General features: G+C 39.9%; 1 protein-coding gene across 1 annotated transcript in view; it reads right to left on the bottom strand.

Annotated features, from left to right (window-relative positions):
- LOC132400716 (myelin transcription factor 1-like protein) overlaps positions 1-22,342 on the bottom strand; it is a 450,971-nt gene that overhangs the window by 346,633 nt on the left and 81,996 nt on the right. Inside the window, exon 2 of the mRNA XM_059981999.1 lies at positions 16,770-16,885. The gene's annotated coding sequence lies outside the window, so the exon portion shown is untranslated. The remainder of the gene's footprint in view (positions 1-16,769; positions 16,886-22,342) is intronic.

Raw genomic sequence — 22,342 nt, 5'->3', positions numbered from 1 at the left:
ATATGCTCATTCAAATTATGTGCTGGGGATGAAAAGCTTACTTGAGATGCTGTAATTACTTCCACTAAAACAGAGAAATCAAAGAATAAATTAAATTAAAATTTATAAAATTATTGCTTGCTTGACATGTTAAACTGAGAAAGATTATTTCTTCTGGTGGGGAAGTCAGTAATGAATGACAGTGAATTTACAAGATTGAAAATAAGAAAATTAACTAAACAGTTTGAAATGATTTCCCCTGGGAAATATTGCATCAGTTTGTGTCAGAGTGGACAATTACTTGCAGGTCAGGAAGATGCAGGGTCATATGGAGAGATCAAGGAGATATGCTTAATTTTTGAATTGCCCATGGTTAGGAGTGCATGATGGACAATATTGACTTATCCTGTGTAATAAACTTCTTACAAGTCTTTGCACCTGGAAGGTCAGATCTGAAGAATTCCCTCTATTCTGCATTACAATTTTTTTTTGTCAACATAGGACTTCGTTGAACTCTGCTGTGTTTCTCAACCAATGACATGAATTGACTTCCTCCAAGCTTCACCTTCCTAAAAATGCATCCCCATCTAGCTCCATTGAATTCTTCTCATTTCTGTTTTCTGAATGATAAGAGAATTTTTAGCTAAATTCCCTCAAAATCCTTCCTGCACCAGCAGTTAACCAGTGGATACAAGTTAAGCAGACTTTTTTTTCTTATGTGCAAATGCAGTGTCTGTGAAAGTTTTACTGGCAGAGCAGGTAGAGAAGGACTTCATGTGTCAAGTTAAGCAATATCAATTAACATATCAAGGTCTTAATAACTTTTAAAATATTTACTAAATCACTTCTTCAGTTTCTCTACTTCAGTGGAAATAGTCCCAGTCCCTTAAGTATGCTCTTAATGACATTTTTTAAAACATTTTAAGTATTTTCTCAAGTACATATATTGTCCCCAAGAGAAAATCATAAAAACTGCAGATGCAGGGAATCTAACATAGAACCAGAAAATGCTGGAAATATTCAAGACAGCCTGCATCTGCGAAAAGAGAAACAGTAAACGTTCCCGGTCAAACTTCCTTATCAGAAGTGGAAAAGAGATGAAAGGAGGCAAAAAGTGGGGAAAGGAGATTACATTTGCCCCTCCACCCCACTTTTCTCCTTTTTTCTTTTATCTTTTCTTCTTTTTCCTCTCTCTCTTTGTCTGCTTCATCTGTCACTGTCTCTCAACTCTACCCCTTCTCTACCATCCCTACCTGCCTGACATCTTACTCTTCTGTCTGCCAGTCACTTCGGGCTCCTTTCTCACACTCCCTTCTCCTCTTTGAATAGGCCATCTCACTTCTCTTCTCTCAGTCATGATGTAGGGTTTCAACCCAAAACAATTGACAATTCCAAACCTCCCACAGATACTGTCTAATCTACTAAGTTCTTCCAACAAATTTTCTGCTGCTCCAGATTCCAGCATCTTCAGTCTATTATCTCCAGGAGACAAAAGAAACTTGTTCTGCTACAGTACAAATGGGAGAAGGAGATAGAGCCGCTGATAGCGTAAAACCAGGATAACCATGGGAAAAAAGTTGTAAAAAGGTTATCTGGTCAATTTTGGACAAAACCATGCCTGACTTTTTAATGGGTTACATAGAGCAATCTTTGTACAGCACAAAAACAGAAACAGAGTCTAAGCTGGCTTATTCTTCCCTCTCCCACTCTGCATTCCCCACTCCCCCTCTCTCACTCAATGTCAAAATACTTCTGAAATGTTACTGTTTCTACTTCCCCTATCTCCTATAGCAGTTCATTCCATGTATTAACTACTCATGGCATGATAATTTTACTTCTCAGAACCTCCTTCCTCTCTCCTTATACCAATGCCCATTAACTTTATACACTCCTTGTCATGGGAAACAGACACTGCTTATCTTCCCTTCCAATGACTCTTAGAATGTTATATTTCTCCATCATGTCACCTTGAAGTCAATAAGCAGATGTTTTCAGCTCTCATTTCCCAGCCTCCTTCTCTCCAGGGGAGTTCTGTCTGCTCAATAATTTTTCCTTTGGCTCATCCCACTTCCTTTAAACCAACGGTGTAGCCATGGGCACTCGCATGGGTCACAGCAATGCCTGCCTTTTTGTCAACTACGTGGAACAGCCCATGTTCTGAGCCTACACTGGTATCGCTCCCAACTCTTCCTACACTACGTTGACAATTGCATCGGTGCTGCTTCCTGCACCCATGCTGAGCTAGTCGACTTCATCACCCTTGCCTCCAACTTCCACCCTGCCCTCACATTTACTTGGTTCATTTCTGACACCTCCCTCCCCTTTCTCGATCTTTATGTCTCTGTCTCTGGAGACAGTCTATCTGCTGTTATATATTATAACCACACTGATAATTACAGCTGCCTGGCCTGGACTATACCTTTTCCCACCTTGATGCCTGCAAAGATGCCATCCTCCTCTCTCAGTTCCTCTGTCTCCACCACATCTGTTCTCAGGATGACGAGTTTTATTCCAGAACTAATGAGATGTACTTCGTCAAAGAAAGGGGTTTTCCTCCATCAAAACTGCCCTCACACACATCTCTTCTATTTCATGCACATCTTCCCTCACCCCATCCTCTCGCTACCATGACCAGGGATATTGGTCCTCTTGTCCTCACCTACCACCCCAGTAGACTCCACATCTAACACACAATTCTCTATAATTTCTGCCATCTCCAATGGGATCCCACCACAAAGCACATCTTTCCCTCCTCCCTTCATTCTGCTGTCTGCAGGGATCGCTCCCTACACAACTCCCTCCCCCACTGATCTCCCTCCTGATACATATCCATGCAAGTGGAACAGCTGCCACATCTGCCCCTGCACTCCTTTCCTCACTACTCTTCAGGGCATCAAACCATCCTTCATCGTGAGACAACACCTCATTGGTAAATCAGTTGGGGTCATCTCCACTATCCTGTGCTCCCGGTGTGGCCTCCTGTATATCGGTGAGACCCGACATTGATTGGAAGACCCTTCTTGGACCATAGAGGTTCTGTCTGCCAGAAAATACGGGATCTCCTGGTGGTCACCCATTTCAATTCCACTTGCCATTCTGATTCCAAAATATCAGCCCATGGCCTTCTCCACTGCTGCGATAAGGCCACATTCAGGTTGGAGAAGCAGCACCTTATGTCCCATATGGGTAGCTGCCAACCTGATGGCATGAACATCAATTTCTCGAACTTTTGGTAAAAGCTCCCCCCACCCTTTCACCATTCCCCATTCCTGTTTCCCTCTGTCACTTTATCTCTTTACCTGCCCATCACCTCCATCTGGTGCTCCTCCCCTTCCCTTTCTTCCTCTGTTATCAGATGAGCCCTCCTCCAGCCTGTTATCTCTTCCACTAATCAACTTCTCAGCTCCTTTCTTCATCTCTGCCTCCTCCCCTGGTTTTACCTATCACCTGCCACCTTGTACTTCTTCCTCCCCTCTCCCCACATTCTTCTCATCTTTTCCTTAGCCCTGAAGGGCCTCGGTGCAAAACATTAACTATTTACTCTTTATCATAGATCCTGCCTGGACTGCTGAGTTCCTCCAGAATTCTGAGTGTGTTGCTTGGATTTCCAGCATCTGCAGATTTTCCAGCACTTGTGAAAAAAAACAACAAAGAATTCAGCTCTCCAATCCAGGCAACAACCTTATGAATCTTTTTGGCATCTTCTGTAGCTTCATCACGTGCCTTTTGTAGTTTGTTTCATTCAAAGTGAGCCTTGCATTCAGCTCTTTTACCGGTACGTTGATGACTGCATCGCTGCTACCTATGGTACTCATGTAGAATTCGACATTTCCATTATTTTTGCTGTTAATTTCCACCCTGCTTGCACTGTCACATACTCAATCTCCAACTCTTCTATTCCTTTGCTGGATCTTTATGTTTTCAATGAAGGAGACAGTCTACCTACTGGCATTGATTACAGGATGGCTGACTCTGTCATGTACTTTGACTATCCTACATACCATCCTGATTCTTCTAAGGATCCTGTTCCATTCTTCCAGTCCCTTCAATGATGAAGCATTTGTACAGGTGCTTCTAAAGTTTGTTCTTTTTCTTGAATGCTGGTTTCCCCTCTAGCACTGTTAACAAAGCCATTGACCACATATAACTCATTTTCCACTCTGCTGTGCTTGCATCCTCCCTCTGGGACAGAACAAATATAGAGTTGTCCTTATCTTCCAACTCTACATTCCTGCTGTTCAATAGATCGTACCCTGCAATTTCTGCTACCTTCAAAGTGAGTCCACCAGCAGGCATCTTTTACCCTCTCCTCTTCGAAAAGAGATTAGCTTAATTCGTCACATGTACATTTAACCATGCAGTAAAACCAGCAAGGGCTGTGCTGTCACCACACTTCCAGGACCAACATAGTATGCCCACAGCTCACTAACAATAACCATATGTCTTTGGAATGTGTGAGGAAATCGAAGCATGTAGAGAAAGCACAAGTGGCCTCGGGGAGAATGAACAAGCTCATTATAGGCAGTGTCAGAACTGAAACCCGGATAGTGATTGCAGACATTGTAAAGTAATACCCTAACCCCTGCTCTACTGTGCCACCCTGGTTCACTCATCTGTTCCTGCCTACTACTTTACGTTTCTTTACAAACACAGACTATCTGAACCTGCCTTTTCAATTCTTTCATTCTCACCGGCCAGGGACCCAAAGAGGATTTCCATGTGACTTAAAGGGGATCTCCATTCCCAAATGGAGAAACGTAGATTTGATGATGACTTTGTAGGACACCTACGTTCCATCCGCAGTGCAACCTTGTCCTGCCCATTGCCTACCACTTTATCTTTGTCTATAATATTGAGTTCCAATGCAAACTCAAGGAACAGCACTTCTCTTCTATGACCATTCTGTTCTGTTTCAGTTGAACCTACCACGGTACCATGGATCTTCGCTGATCAGCCTATTAAGAGGAAATTTTTGAAAGCTTTGGCAAAGTCCATGTATACAACAACACAGTGATGTGCCCCCTTTAATCACCTTCATCCCTGCCTCATGAAATTCAATCAGTTTTCTAATATACGACAGCCTCTGCACAAAGCCAAATCGCTGCCCCAGATACGTAAATCTATGTTTTTACAGATATAAGTTAGTTATTTTTCTTTCCTTTCCAATTCCAGCAAAGGGACTTTGACTTGAAATGTTAACTCTTTTTCTCTTCCAACAGATGTGGAATGACACGCTGAGACAGTCCAGCATTATTTATCTATTTATTTATTGTCCCTAAGAAGTTCGCAAACCTTGATGTCAAAAAAACCTCAGATGTTGAAACCTTGTTTGTTTAAGTTTCCTTGGTCCATTAGACAAAAATCAAAAGAAGCCAGCTGTATTTCCCTTTTATATTCTTTAATAATTGAGTCATGAAAACATCCACAATTAACTTCAAGACGAAATGTTTTTTCTTTGTTCGAGAGGATGCTCATGGTTAATTCAAAACAGATATTGTAGACTATATGCCCATTCCCAAATGAATCATATTAATGCATGAACAATTTCTTCCTAATCCACGAAATACTTCAACGCCCATTGGCTCATTGTGATTGGGAACTTACAGCAGATCTCATGACCTATGTTATTTCAAGTATTATTGTCATTTTATTCTGCACCTTAATTAGCATATCTAAATTGTCCACAGAAAATCCATGATTTTACTTATTTATTAATTAGAAAAATCTTCAGTTGTTGCATATCTATTGCCTAGTTCTGATCTCTCACCCATTTTTGTATTCCTATTTAACCACATCTGTGTTGTACCTATACCATTTATAGTTCACTCACTGAGGAAGTCTAGGTTGTCCAATATAAAGTTAATGCTTTTTGTTGTTCTGTAGAATATTTTAAGAAATTTGCCTCCATTAATTTATGCAATCTCTCATGCTTCTGATAACTTTCCCTGCTTAGTCTATGTTGATTCAAAAGCTGTTCTGTTTTCAAATACTTTTGGGCGTGTTGCATTTTGTAAATCGTTAAGCACTCCTTCTAGTGGTGGATTTCACATCCATTCTGTGTACTTATCCTCTTCTCTAATTGTCTACTGTCACTAAAGTTTGGCATCTGATTGTACAACTTCACCAAACTTTCCAAAATTCCAGCATCTAAATATATATTTGTATTTCAAAGCATAGCTCCAGACCTTTGATCTTTTTTTTTGTACACTATTTAGCTGCTAGCCAGATATTTGCCCTTCGATCCAGCAAACAGCTCCTGAATACTAAAGTATCTCCCATTCACTTTGCGATGTTACTAAATTCCATACGACAAAGGAGCACAAGTTGGCCATTCAGCCCATCGAGTCTGCTCCACCATTTCATCATGAGCTGATCCAATCTCCCCTTTAGTCCCATTCCCCTGCCTTCTCACCATAATCTTTGATGCCCTGACTACTTAGATACCTATCAATCTTTGCCTTAAATACACCCAATAACATGGCCTCCACTGCTGCCCATGGCAACAAATTCCATAGATTCACCACCCTTGGTCTAAACAAATTTTTTCTCATCTCTTTTCTGAATGGCGCCCTGCAATCCTCAAGTCATGTCCTCTCCTATTGGACACCCTCACCATTGGAAACAACTTTGCCACATCCACACCGTCCATTCCTTTCAGCATTCAAAATATTTCTATGAGGTCCCCCCTCATTCTTCTAAACTACAAGGAGTACAGTCCAAGAGTGGTCAAACATTACTCATATGTTAACCCTCTCATTCCCGGAATCATTCTAGTGAATCTTCTCTGAACCCTCTCCAATGTCAGCCATCCTTTCTTAAATAAGGAGCCCAAAACTGCACACAGTACTCCAAGGGAGGTCTTACCAGTGCCTTATAGAGCCTCAACATCACATTCCTGCTCCTATACTCTATTCCTCTAGAAATGAATGCCAACATTGCATTCACCTTCTTCACTGCCAACTCAACCTGGAGGTTAACCTTAAGGGTATCCTGCACGAGGACTCCCAAGTCCTGTTGCATCTCAGAACTTTGAATTCTCTCCCCATTTAAATAATAGTCTGCCCATTTATTTCTTCTACCAAAATGCATGACCATATACTTTCCAACATTGTAATTCATTTGCCACTTCTTTGCCCATTCCCCCAATATATCCAAGTCTCTCTGCAAACTCTCTGTTACCTCAGCACTACTGGCCCTTCCACCTATCTTTGTATCATCAGCAAACTTAGCCACAAAGCCATCTATTCCATAATCCAAATAATTGATATACAACGTAAAAAGAAACGGCCCCAACATGGACCCCTGTAGAACACCACTGGCAACCGGCAGCCAACCAGAATGAGATCCTTTTATTCCCACTCTCTGTTTCCTGCCAATCAACCAACGCTCAATCCAAGTAAGTAACTTTCTCGTAATTCCATGGGCTCTTACTTTGTTTAGCAGCCTCATGTGCGGCTGCTTGTCATATGCCTTCTGAAAATCCAAATACACAACATCCACTGCAAATCACTTGTCCAGCTTACTTGAAATTTCCTCAAAAATTGCACTAGGTTTGTCAGACAGGATTTTCCTTTCAGGAAACCATGCTGAGTTCTGCCTATCTTGTCATATGCCTCCAGGTACTCCATAACCTCATCCTTGACAATTGACTCCAACAACTTCCCAACCACCAATGTCAAGCTGACAGGTCTATAATTTCCTTTTTGCTTCCTTGCCCCCTTCTTAAATATCGGAGTGACATTTGAAATCTTCCAGTCCTCCAGAACCAGACCAGAATCTATCAACTTTTGAAAGATCATTGCTAATGCCTCTGTAATCTCAACTGCTGCTTCCTTCAGAACACGAGGGTGCATTCCATCTGGTCCAGGAGATTTATCTACCCATAGACTATTCAGCTTCCTCAGTATTTTCTCTGTTGTAATTGTGACTGCACATGTTTCTCTTCCTTGACACCATTGAATGTCCGGTATACTGCTGATGTCTTCCTTAGTGAAGACTGATGCAAAATACTCATTCAGTTCCTCCACCATCTCCATATCTCCTATTAAAATTTCTCCAGCATCATTTTCTATCAGTCCTATATCTACTCGCACCTGTCTTTTACTCTTTATATACTTGAAAAAGCTTTTAGTATCCTCTTTGATATTATTTGCTAGCTGCCTTTCATTGTTCATCTTTTCCCTCTTAATGACCTTCTTAGTTTCCTTTTGTAAGCTTTTAAAAATTTCCCAATCCTCTGTCTTCCTACTGATTTTTGCTTCCTTGTATGCCCTCTGCTTTGCTTTTACTTTCGCTTTCACTTCTCTTGTCAGCCACTGTTGTATCCTTTTTCCGTTCCAAAATTTCTTCTTCTTTGGAATATATCTGTCTTGCACCTTCCTCACTTCTCGCATAAACTCTGCCATCCTTCCCGCTAGTGTCCCTTTCCAGTCAACCTTGGCCAGTTCCTCTCTCATGCCATTGTAATTTCCTTTACTCCACTGACACATCAGATTTCGGCTTCTCTTTCTCAAATTTCACACTGACCTCAATCATGTTGTGATCACTGCCTCCTAAGGGTTCCTTCACTTCCATCTCTCTAATCACCTCTGGTTCATTAAACAATACCCAATCCAGTACAGCCGATCCCCTAGTGGGCTCTACAACAAGCTGTTCTAAAAAGCCATCTCGTAGACATTCTACAAATTCTCTCCTGAGATCCAATGCCAACCTGATTTTCCCAATCCACTCGCATGTTAAAATCCCCCACAATTATCACAACACTGCCTTTCTGGCAAGCCTTTTCTATTCCCTGTTGTAATTTGTAGTCCACATCACTGCAGCTGTTAGGAGGCCTGTAGATAAATGCCATCAGGGTCCTATTACCTCTGCGATTTCTTAGCTCAACCCATAAAGGCTCTGTACCTTCCGATCCTATGTCAACTCTTTCTAATGATTTATATCATTATCATTTCTTACCATTAAAGCCACGCCACCCCCTCTATCTACCTGCCTATCCTTCCGATACACTGTGTATCCTTGGACGTTCAGCTCCCAGAGACTTGCATCCTTTAGCCACGTCTCAGTGATGGCCACAATATCATAACTGTCAATCTGTAACTGTACAACAAGATCATCCACCTTATTCCTTATGCTGCGTGCATTTAAGTATAATACCTTAAGTCCAGTATTTGGTACTTTTTGCATTGATTGCACTGCAACTTTATTGCACTGCAACTCATCCCAATGGCTGCAAATTTGCTCCATCACCTGTCTGTCCTTCCTGACATCCTTACTGCTCACCATCTTAGATCTATTTCTGTTTTCCCTCTCCTCTGCTCCATCATTCCAGTTCCCATCCCCCTGTCAAATTAGTTTAAACCCTCCCTACCTGCTCTATTAAACCTTCCCGCCAGGATATTGGTCCGCCTAGGATTCAAGTGTAACCAGTCCTTTTTGTACAGGTCATACCTGCCCCAAAGGAGGTCCCAGTGATCCAGAAACTTGAATTCCTACTCCCTGCTCCAATCCCTCAGCCACACATTTATCCTCCACCTCATTCCATTCCTACTCTCTCTGTCGTGCGGCACAGGCAGTAATCCTGAGATTAATACCTTTGGGGTCCTTCCTTCCTAACTCCCTATATTCTCCTTTCAGGACCTCTTCCCTTTTCCTACCTATGTCATTGATAACTTTATGTACCATGACCTCTGGCTCCTCACCTTCCCACTTCAGGATATCTTGGACGCGATCAGAAACATCCCGGACCCTGGTACCAGGGAGGCAAACTACCATCCGGGTCTCCTGATTGCGTTCACAGAATCGCCTATCTGACCCCTTAACTATCGAGTCCCCTATTACTACTGCCTTCCTCTTCCTTTCCCTACCCTTCTGAGCTACAGGGCCAGACTCTGTGCTGGAGGCACAGCCACTGTTGCTTCCCCCAGGTAGGCTGTCCCCCCCAACAGTACTCAAACAGGAGTACTTATTGTCAAGGGGTACAGCCACTGGGGTACTCCCTAGTACCTGACGCTTCCCCTTCCCCCTCCTAAACATGACCCACCTGTCTGCCTCCCGTGGTCCTGGTGTGACCACCTGCCTGTAACTCCTCTCTATCAATTCCTCACTCTCCCTGAAGGTCATCGAGCTGCAGCTCCAGTTCCCTAACACGGTCCCTTAGGAGCTGCAGCTCGATTCACCTGGCGCAGATGTAGATGTCCAGGAGGCTAGGACACTCCAGGATCTCCCACATCCGACACTGAGAACAACAAGCTGCCCTCACACTCATACTTCCCCTTTCCTCAAATAACAGGAAAAACTGAAACCTTGTCTGCTTCTGCCTAAGCCTGTTGAGCCAAAGCTCTTAAGCCTACACTCTGCTCCCAGTTTCCTCTGCTGCCCACTGTATAAGGCTGTGTCCTTTTTAAATCTTCCCCACTTCACTGCCCAATGTCACGTGCCTGCGCAGTCCAGCCTCTCTTAACTCCGATGAGAATAAGAACAAATCAAAATGGCTCCCACCGCTCTCCCATTCTGCTCCTCCAACTTCCTTCTCCAAATTCCAGATGGAAGACATCTACCTTCCTTTTTAGACCTTTATTAGCCTTTGAGTAAGAGGCATCATTGTTTTGTTTCAAGCAGGCAAAACCAATTGAATCAAAATTATAAATGAAAAGCTTGGCACTAATCCCCTACTGGATATTTCTTAATAATTATTTGCTATTTTAATCTACACATATGATGAATGCTGTCAATACAATAACATCAGTTTAGGCTGATCTCCACAAGGTCATTTAGACATTTCTACCCAAAGCCATGTGGCCTTTAACCCTAGGATTCTAGAATTTATGATCTAGCAGTATCTTGCTTCCAGATGCATCACACTGACCAATTACATACTTGAGAGGACACCTCCTCACTTATGCAGATACTTTGACAGGAAAGAGGACTGGGTTCCTGAAACATAACCTACAACATTTTGTTGATAACAAAGCCAAGAACAACAATCTGGCCTGCCAACATTTAACTAATGTTCTTTATCAGGATGAAGCTTAAGTCTACAATGTCCTGATAATTTGAACTTGGAGGTTGAGGCATAGGATTCAAAAGTCCTTATCATCATGATGTGCATGCAATTCCTAACCAAAGAACAGAAAGAGAGTGAAAAACTCAAATGAGAAAAGATACACAATGTGGAATTGTGATTCCACATCTCTCAAGACCAAGGTTGATCTTTTGTGTGCTGCAGGTTGATACCACAATGAAGCACTGTCCATGGTACTAGAAGTAAAATACCTTATCCAGTCCAAAAGTGTTGTCTAGTAATGGAGGAGACCACACATTCACCTTACTTGCAAGCTGTTGAACACTGCTGATTCTGTTGTCAATTTTCCTGTTGCCTCTGGCTCAGTGTGATAGTTCAGATATTCCTGAGAGATCATTCTGATTTCTACAGATAGCTTTAGCAGGTGCAAGGTGTAAAATGCAAACAAGGATACATCAAGAACAAATACACAAATGATAATTGCAGATGCTACCTCACTGTAAAACAAGATGTTTACACACTTTAAGGAGATAAGTTTTTTTTCCTCCAGTTATATTACCGAAAAATTGGTTAGAAGTCTTAATGAAGTAGAAATTGGGGAGCTTCTGACCACTGGGGGAAAAGCAATACAAGAAAACTGATTCACAAGCACAGGAGACGGATCTTTATGCAGTACTACAAAAGGTCAAATGAGATTTATCCCAATGGTACAACATGGCTAACATCAAATACATTATACCGAAGTTGCATTTGTGGGATTTTCTCCACTGACAACTTCGCCGGGGAAAAAAATCAGAAAGAAATATCTCTTACTAAATGACATAACTGAATAGATTTTACAATCACCAAAGGTAAGCTCATTAATGGCTTATCATCTAAATTACAATCCTTTACATCTAATCCTTCAGATAAAATCCTAATAAGTTCACTATAAAATAAACTATGAAAAAGATAACTAAAAGATAAAAGATTAAAAAAAAGCCCTCTTGCATTTTCTGCCAAGTGGCATATCTTCCAAAAGCAGTTCTTATATTTTGTTCTTTCTTATTTTTTTTCAAGGTTTCTTCCCAATTAACTAATTAATTTCAAGTAGTTAACACACACACAATGTGCTGGAGGAACTCAGCAGGCCAGGCAGCAGCTATGGATAAAAGTACAGTCGACATTTCGGGCCGAGACCCTGCAACAGGACTGGAGAAAAAGGGATGAGGAGCAGATTTTAAAAAACCTAGTTCAACTAGATTTCAACTAGTTCATGATTTTGATAGTTGCAAACATTACTGAAACCCAATTACCTTTGCTAAAATTTAACTAGAACGTATGCAACTCTGAAGTCCTACTACTTAGTCAACATCAAAAAAAAATTCAAATATTCTCAGCAGTCCAAAGCTGGGATATAATTACTTTCTTCATCAAATAATTGATCATTGAATGAGAAGTTATAGATCTCCACAAAGAACAATTCCCTCTTATTTGCTTTATAATAAACAATGATAATAGAGTGGCTTAATTACAAGCAAAATTCCTTTGCAACTCACATTATTGAAAATGACCGAAGTAGACCAACAAATAGGGATACGGAAAAAAATTAGCTAACTAATTTCTAAATGCATTAGATTTTAAAGATCAGGAATTTACAGAATTTCAGCCAGTTTCTGATGGACATGAAATGATCTACTGTATATTTATTGATTTAAGGAGTTACTGGGTCAGACTTCTGCTGGATTGTCACTATACCTTCTTGATCCTCGCCAACAGCCAATGAAGTTGATGCTGTCTACATGGACTTTAGTAAGGCACTAGACAAAGTCCCACATGGGAGGCTGTTCAAGAAGGTTCAATCGCTCAACAGTCAGGGTGAGGTAGTAAACTGGATTATACATCGGCTTTGTGGGAGAAGCCAGAGAGTGGTAGTAGATGGTTGCCTCTCTGACTGGAGGCCAGTGACTAGTAGTGTGCCACAGGGATCGGTGCTGGGTCCTATGTTGTTTGTCATCTATATCAGTGATCGGGATGATATTGTGGTTAGCTGGATCAGAAAATTGCGGATGTCACCATGACTGGGGATGTAGTGGACAGTGAGGAAGGCTACCTTGGCTTACAAAAGGGTCTGAATCAGCAGCAAAAAATAGGCTGAAAAATGGCAGATTGAATTTAATGCAGACAAGTGTCTGGTTTTGCACTTTGGTAGGGAATACAGGTTCATAATTTGTTGTATGTAGCATCACAGGTAGATAGAATAATAAAGACATTTTTTGGCATCTTGGCCTTCATAAATCAAAATATTGAGTACAGGATGTTATGTTGAAATTGTATAAGTTGTTGGTGAGACATAATTTAGAGTATTGTGTGCAGGACAATTTCAATTTTAATTTGGAGGACCTGAGTTATAAGGAAAGATTGAATAGATTAACACAGTATTCTTCAGAATATAGAAGATTGAGAGGAGATTTGATAAAGGTATACAAAATTACAAGGGGTATAGATAGGGTAAATTCAAGCAGGCTTTTTCTACTGATATTGGGTGGGTCAACAACAAAAGATCATGGGTTAAGAGTGAAAGTGAGAAGTTTAAGGGGAACATGAGCAAAAACTTCTTAATTTCGAGGGTCATGAGAATGAGCTGACAGCACACTTGGTGCAGGTGAGCTTAATTTCAATGTTTAAGAGAGAAGGTTAGATATGTACATGGATAGTAGGAGTTTTGAGAGCTATAGTCCTGGTGCAGGTTGATAGGAGTAGAAAGTTTAAAGTGTTTTGGCATGGATGAGATGGGCTGAAGGTCCTGCTTTTGTGCTGTACTTCTCTATGACTCTAAGTTAAAGATGCAGTTCAGAACTCTCACAGGAGTTCTAAGCAATTGTAACTTACACATAATCTATTTTTCTCTAACTGCCCAACTGTCTTTCTCAGGTTAAAGCAAAAATACTGGGTATTTAAGTATTCCCTTTGAAGTTGAATGTTTTTGTTAATCTGTTATGCTGCACTTCATTTCAAAGACATAGCATAAATTTTGACTGTAAAAGAGCATATCAACAACCCAAATTTTTAATTTTTAAATCATTTAAGATAAAAAGAAATAACAAAGGGGCTGCAGATCTCCTAATATACATATTTCCTTCATATGTCCTGTTTCTTTTTTGATCCACTCAAACTGGATATTTTAAAGTTGCACAGACTGTCACTTGATAAACATTGTCCTACAAGGATTTCCACGGCTGAGCTTCTGCAGCGTGCCTGCTGTCCAGAAACTACATGTCATGGGCTATTGAGGCTCCCATTCACTTCTGACAAGAATGAAATTGAAGCATTTTCTCCAAATCACATTGTGCGAGACATTAACATGAATAGGTAGGTATACACTACCCAGGGACTTTGAACTTTTTTCATCTAGATTACCACCAACAAACAAGGTGTCAGTGATATGGAAATGTTGTATATGAAAAACAGAGTGGGAGGAAAGAATTGCAAACTGAATGATGTCTGACTCATTCTTATGCACCACCTGGCAGTCGAAGGAAATACAACATTAGAAAAGGCTTGAAGCAGACAGGATAACTGCTTCAGTTACCATATACAATGATTCCTCAAGCACCAACATGGGAAGATTAGGAGTGGGCCATTCAGCACATTGATCCTGCTCTATCAATCAGGCCTGTGCAGAGTTTGCTGATCACATCAGGGCAAGATGTGTGTGATTGAGTATTAGAATCACTGAAAAATTAAGGCAGACTGGTATGGAAGTGCAGTGCAAAAGGGGAGTGCTGCTGCACAGAATGAGAGTAAGACTCATTAATCTAAAGCATGTCAGGCATAGCTATTTCATTTGGATAGGCAAGGAGAATAAGGCAAGGAAACTAAATGAAAGGGAGCGAAAAAATAAGGGCAAATTAATCTTTGAAACAGTGAACAAAGCCAAGGAGTGGTAGTACGACATTCTTTAGCAGAGGGTTTGCACCCTAGCTGGCACATTGAGCTTTGTCTTCCCTTGGGATGTTCTATTTAGAGATGAAAAATGCGGGTACACCCTGCCAAATAAATATTCATTGCCAATTGAAATCCATTTCCATCATTTCATGTTACATCAGAATTTCAGTTGCATTTCTCCAAGAGGAGGTATGAATGTTATCAGGTTCTAAGTTTGTTAATTTCCCTCACTATCTATAAGTAAAGGGTAGTAGGGAAAATGAACAGCCAGTATTGGATATTGGTTTAAATTACCTATTTCAAGAACATTATTGTTCTGTTTATATTTAATGGTGAGGTATAATTTTAGAGGCAAATGCTTACCTAGAAAACCTCCAGATAGTTTAGGTGAGCATTAGTATGAGTGGAGAATTTGACCATATTCCTCCAGAGTAAGGATTTGATCCTAACTGCCAATAACTGCTATGCCCATGTTTTTCCACCAGCTGGTACCTACTTGCTTCTCCAGTAGACATGGCTGGATAGCAGTCAGGAGCAGAAAGCCTGGCAAGTTCTTCTTTCCCGAAAGCTCAAAGGCTGGAGTGTTCTCTCTGCAATTGTGAATCTTTCGCTTTTATTGACTGCACAGCCATGCGCCACATCAGGGCAGAGCATTTACCACAATACCATCAAAAGAACGTTGATAACAATACAAATTAGAAGCACCACATGAGTCTGGGGCAAGGCATTTGAAAAAATAGAACAATACTGTGCCCTTTCTGGATATATTAGCCTTTAACTGCACATCTTTGCTTTCCTTTGCAGCTTAATTCAAAAGAGGCAAACAACAAAACCAGAGAAGAGGGAAGATGCCAATGGAAAATATGCTAAATTCACAGAAAAATTAAAACATTTTTGTTTGCACTGCATACTAGACAGTATTAAATCTAACCTGTGAGTAAAATAGTATGATGGATTACTGATATTTAAGTGATGGTAAGTTAATTTATTTATGGCACATATCTATATTTTCACTACCCTCTTTTCAATGGAATTTGGTAATGTTTTAATATTACAGCCATTATTTACACCGCAAGGATGTCTGCGTACTGCCCTGCTAAGCAGCATTGCTTGGGATTTTCCTGTTAACCAACAGAAACACTACATTGCCTTTTCATGCACGAGTGTTATTTCTGTTAACTATTTAGTTGCTGATATAATGTATATATTACAATTTTCCTGAAATTTATTTTCTAATTTTTTAAAAAATATTCTATTATAAGCATCAATCAATTACACAAAAAGTGCATCAATTATTTTTTGAAGCATTGTATTAAAATTTTCATCAGATTATAACTGAAAATAAAGAACCAACAACTGAAAAATTACATCGAGATTATTTCCAAAAATTAGGTAGTACTTTGAATGTCTACAGCCTTTGAAAGCAGCTAGTCCATCATTGCACAGTTTCTGTTGATTAAAAAACGGAAACCTAGATAGATAGGCATATGATTTATCCCCTTCCCATCTTGTTCTGACTTTACAATTTATCTAGCGTCATTTATTATCGGCACTGCGTTATTCTGTAAAGGCTCATTCTACTTATTTGTGTGATTTTTTTAAACAAGTGCAACAGCACATGCATCACCTAGTCGAACGGCAAATGGGGCTTTTTACCCATGAATCACCTAGTGGCAGTGAATGCAAAAATAATACAGATCCTTTATTGCCAAGAGGACTCAATGGAAGAGCTTACAAATAATCTCACAGTAGTTAGCAATATTTTAGAAAGAGAAAAATACTAGGGCAATGAAGAAAGCTTGAAGTCTCCATATAAGGCTTTCATTTGATGATTCTGTACCTGAAGTTGTTCAGTGGCGTGATTTTTCTTTGGTCCACGCTTTGCCCTTCTGAGCCAGTCACGGCCGCTGTGAGTCCACAAATACCGATTCACCAGTGTTCCTCTAGGTTCATTTTCTGTGGAAAATGTGAGATAACATCTAAACCAGGGAAATGATGTGTTTTAAGAAGAGAAATAAAAATACACCTATTTACTTCTTTTGTTTACAACAAAGAAGGATGGCTGTAAGAGAAGTCTCATATTTTTTGTAACCAAAAAATATATATGGCATTATTTTCATGTCAATCTCCAAATTCAATGATACTAATTAAAATTGGTATATTGCAATAACAGACGAAGTGTTAATGGGGCAGCAGTCAAGTGTGTCAGGAAAATGAAGGGACCCTTGGGGGCCTGGCACGATGTTTATAATCAGCTAAAATCAGCATCCACTGGAGAGCTGTTCTACCATAAATCTCCTAATAGCTCAAAAGGCACCACAGAGAATTTCAAAGAAACAAATTTGCTGCTAAACATTATTTTAACCTCACTGATGTAGCGCACAGTACCTGGTACATCATATGAGATTTATTTTTAAATAAACAAAGCAAAACAATCTCATTTTAGGTTCCACAAATAAATATTCAAGTTTTGCACTTTCCACATTTCTACTTTTATCTTCACATTCAAGGTACATACCCATTTAGTCAATATTTCCTATAAAATCTCAGCATTATTCTTTTATTCAAAGTGCACATAAGACCACCCACCTGTCTACCATACAAATCGCAGAACAGGCAACTCCCAGGACTGGCTGCTAATGTCACAATATTTGCAAATTCTGGGGAAAGAATGCTTCCATTCTCCATTAGAATAGAACTGGCCTCATGGTTTTGCTCATTTGTTGTTTTTTTTCTGGCTCCTGCAGCTGCTGAGAACCTTTTTCTGTTTCCCCAGTCGCAGTGAGCGCTCTCTTCAGCACCTAGGCCAGCAGCTGCAGAAATGTATCTGTGATCTGACAAGCATTGTTTATTTTAGCAACAACTTCTTACAACTGAGGCTTGGTAAAGTTAGGAGAAGGCTGGAGGATTGAAAACTGCTTGTGGTGCTCCTTCTCCCAACCTTCATTACTGGCAGCTGCTTTAATAGTTTGTATTTTTTATTTACTTATCCAAAATGTCAATGATTTTTTAAGCTATTTCCTTCCATTCAAGAGTGTTTAATAAACTACCTTAGGAAGTATGTTTGTTGTCACCAATTATAAGGATCAATATTTTTGTAAAAAATTAAAAATTTAACGTTAGATTGTTGCTTTCACATAAAAGTTTATAAAGAAAATTTTAGTGTTTGTCCGCAATTTTGCCAGTCTGTTTAAACTGGCGTTTTTAAAATACACATTTGATTAGCTTCACAGACAGATATTCTGTGAATTCCCTTTAGAAAAGTGGGAAGTATGCTTTGTGAAAATGTCATCTGCCGGTGTTGCAATTACTTACACTTCAGCAATCATGTTCACAATGCAGAATGGGTCAAATTCAGGTGAGTACCAGAACCAGCAATCATTCTCTGGAATGAGAACAAGGCCATTTTCTTTCATTTCCCATCAACACAACTATCAAGGCCTTAATTACAAGGCAAGTGTCAGTCCTGGCTGATGAAAGGCTTATTATTATATAGCTCAGCATCAAATCAGTTTTGTATTGATGAGTAGTATAAATGAGAAAGCTAAGCTTGGGTCTCATAAAACAGAAAAAAAAGCTCTCCCCAGAGGAGAAAATGTGGAAAGTCTCAATCATATTAGTTCACTTTGACCTGACTTGACCAGAAAACATTTGCAACAGATATAAGAGAAGCACGTGCAAGATGTTTCAGTTGCAAAGGTAAAGTCATTATTTTTAATAAGTTCATTTTTTATGAATTATGTATAAAGACACTGGCCTTTTGTAAACTTGCCTAAACTACTTTAAACAATTAAAAGTCCCCATTCTAACTACTTTCTACAGGAGCACCATTGAGAGGGTCCTGTCTGTCTGCATCATTGTGTGGTATGGAAGCTGCAAAGCATCAGACCAGACAAGACCCTACAGAGTATAGTTAAAACTGCTAAGAGAACCACTGGGGTCTCCCTCCACCCTATTTGTGACATTTACCAGGAGCATGAAGGGCTCATAGCAATCCCACAATCTCTTTGACCCACTACCATCAGGAGGAAGGTACAGAAACATCAGGGCAAGGAATGCCAGACTGTGTAACAGCCTCTTCCCTCAGGCTGTGAGACAAATGAATACCCTGCCACCACCGAGGTCTTGTCACCAGGTCAGCGAGCTGTTTACTGTATACTCTACTGTTTACCTGTGCTGCATGCCTTTGGAATTATATTTTATTAGCTTATTTATGGTAATATTTTGCTTTACGTGTAGTGTGCGTTATATGTTTTGTTGGTGCAATGTCATCAGAGGAACTTTGTTTCATTTGGTTGTATATGTGCAGTCAAATGACAATAAACTGGAACTTGAACTTAAAAAGACTAAGTCCTTTTTTCTGTTTTATTCAGTGCTTAGGAAACAAAGAAGGCCCTGTATGATAATTGCTTTATGTTTAAATGGTCCCACAGCAACACAAATGTTACTCAGAAACACTACTGCCCATCGCAAGCTATACCACTCAGAAAGGAAAAGGCAACTTTCGTTAGAACATATGAGGCATCTCTTTCTCCCTTATTAGGGAGCGAGAGAACCTGCAATACGTCAAATTCTGGGTGAAATGCGTAAGTCTTTGGGGTAACTGCAAATCTGTGTCTTTGCTGTTGTTTTGCTCACACTTGAGTGCTTGTTGACGGGTGCGGATGCTTTTTTTTGCTGGTGTGGGGGGATTGTTGACCATTACCACTTACGTGCTGGAGGGGGAAGCTCGCGGGGTGGACTTTGGGGTTTTAACTTCTAACTGTCATTCATTTTTTGGGGAACTCCTCTGTTTTTGTGGATGAGTACAAAGAAAAAGCATTTCAGGATGTATGTTGTATACATTTCTCTGACATTAGATTGTACCTTTGAACCTTTCTTTCCTTCATATTGTTTATTATATTGTATTTTAACTATCCTTTGTATTACATTAAATATTCCAGACATCAGATGTGTTCTTTTTTCCATTATCGAACCTATCAAATGAGAAAGGCCTCAACAGAGTGGATCTGGAGAGGATTTTTCCTGTGGTGAGAGAGTCTAAGGCCGGAGGATACAGGCTCAGAATAGAGGGACAACCTTTTGGAGATGAGATGGAATTTCTTTAGTCAGAGAGTGAAGTATTTGTGGAATTCTTTGTCACAGGCTCTGTGGAAGCCAAGGCTTTCTGTATATTTAAGGCAGAGGTTGACAGATTCTTGATTGCTCAGGGCATGAAGGGAAATGGGGGAAAGCAAGAGATCAGGAGAGGAAAAATAGGTCAGCTATGATGAATGTGCAGAGCAGACTCGATGGGCCAAATGGCATAATCCTGCACCAATGTCTTATGGAATTATGATATTTTATTGCAAGCGTCAGAGAGATGAGCGTTGCCCAATTTTTCCTGCTGTTTCTTCAACGTGGAATGAAAGAATGGCATTCAATCTATTGAGTACACTTCTACCACAAAACTGCATAGAGCATCTCCCTCTCCAACTGCTACCAAGACAACACCATTAGCTTTGCATAATGAGTCATGATCCCCATATAGGGCGGCATAGTAACGCCATGGTTAGCACAACACTTTACAGTACTAGTGAGCTGAATTCATTCCCTGCCGTTGCCTGTAAGGAATTTGGTTATGTTCTCCCTGTGACCACTTGGGTTTCCTCTCTGTGCTATGGTTTCCTCCCAATTTACAAAGATATACTGGTTGGTAGCTAAATTAAAATATATCCTATTCTTTTCAGATATTATTCTAATTTCTTCAATGAATTTCATTTTCTTCTATTCTCTTCAGTTTCCTTGATTGGAGATTTTGTTTCAAATCCAGTAATGCATGCTGCACAGTTTACTCTTTTTTTTCCAAACAGGAAATCACTATTGCACTCCACGTTGAAGGCTGCTGACCAGGATGTCTTTCAAAACAGAAATCTCCTCAAAATATCCTCTTAAAACTTAATCCAACTACGTCACTAATACTGAAAATGTGGACAGCTTTACCTCCTTCAATCCTCACTTCCTGCTAACAACATTATCTTAAGACCAAGACCAGCATCCACGCAACAGTATTCTTGATTCACTGGATTCTAATTCCAGTTCATTTCAACTTTTGATCTATCCTTATAAGATAGGAAAAGGCTTGTATTTATACAGCACACTTCACAAACCCTGGATATCCCAAAGCACTTTAACATCAATGATGTATTTCTAAAATGCAGTCAGTCATGCATCTCAGGGATTGCCACAGCCATGCAGAGCAAAGCTAGATCCTCGAGACAAAAATGAGATACATGAACCACAAATCTGCAGTGATATTGATTACTTATACATATTTACCAGGATACTAGGGCAATTGCTTTGCTCTTTCTTGACTTTTGGTACAGTCGATTAATGTCAAGTTGGCAAATATCAAAGATCACAATTGAATAATTCTCTACAAATTCAAGAATAGCAAGATAATGGCCATGTAAATTGTAAGGATTTACAGCAGGGATGGGAGTTGGCATAAGTGTTCAACTGAGGATGGGTTGGGCCTGCAAAGATGAGAGATGAAGCGCAGAGAACAGGAATAATTGAACTGCCCTGATTCTTCTCTTTTCCTTTCAGTGAACAGATATATTATAGAACAATAGAAATATCCATCTACTGGCTGGTAAAGGGTATTAAAATAACAACGATGCTACGTAAGGCAAAATGAGCTTATCAGTGCATTTTGATGATTGGCATCCAAGTAAGTAGAGGAAAGTTTCTGAAAATATATGGGAACTCTAAAAATTAGCTAACATGTTATACTTTGCTTACTTATAACCATCAGTGCATACCTATAACTGGGAGCCCCTTAACAACAGAAATAAAGATAAATTAAAAAGTTTTATAACCAAACATGGATTTTGTTTTCAGTATACTGCATGAGTTAAGAAATTCTAAATTAAAATTGTGAAGCATTTGGAGAACATGAGAAACTGAATTCCAATTAGTGTGGAATTTTTGACAGACATTGCTTGGCCAAAGGTATGGGTTGTATGAATTGTTATTAAGCATAATACAAACAACAAATTAAGAAATGTGTATATAAGTTGTTGGCATTGTAGCGAAAGATATTCTGGCCAAAAAAGAACAATGAAGATGAAACGAGATAATTAGAAAACAGGATGCACAGGATCGAGCTAAAATGTTTACATGGACCAAAAGAAAAGCCTAACATTTACAGATGAGGTGGTAGGATGGGGAGAGGAACAACTGCCTGTTGGTGGGCGGGAGTGCTGGAAGCCCTATTAATGCAGAATCCTGCTGAATATAAAGGAAAGACCTCTGTTTCAATTTTTTTTCTTTTCCATTCCCATCCATCAACCAGTGAGATTGATAGGGTGATTATATATCGGACAGTAGGCCAATAGATGATAAATACATCCAATAATTGGTGGGAACTGT

Source organism: Hypanus sabinus, chromosome 10 (assembly GCF_030144855.1).
Source record: "Hypanus sabinus isolate sHypSab1 chromosome 10, sHypSab1.hap1, whole genome shotgun sequence".
In the NCBI taxonomy this organism is placed as follows: domain Eukaryota; kingdom Metazoa; phylum Chordata; class Chondrichthyes; order Myliobatiformes; family Dasyatidae; genus Hypanus; species Hypanus sabinus.
This window is presented reverse-complemented; position numbering and strand designations above follow the sequence as displayed.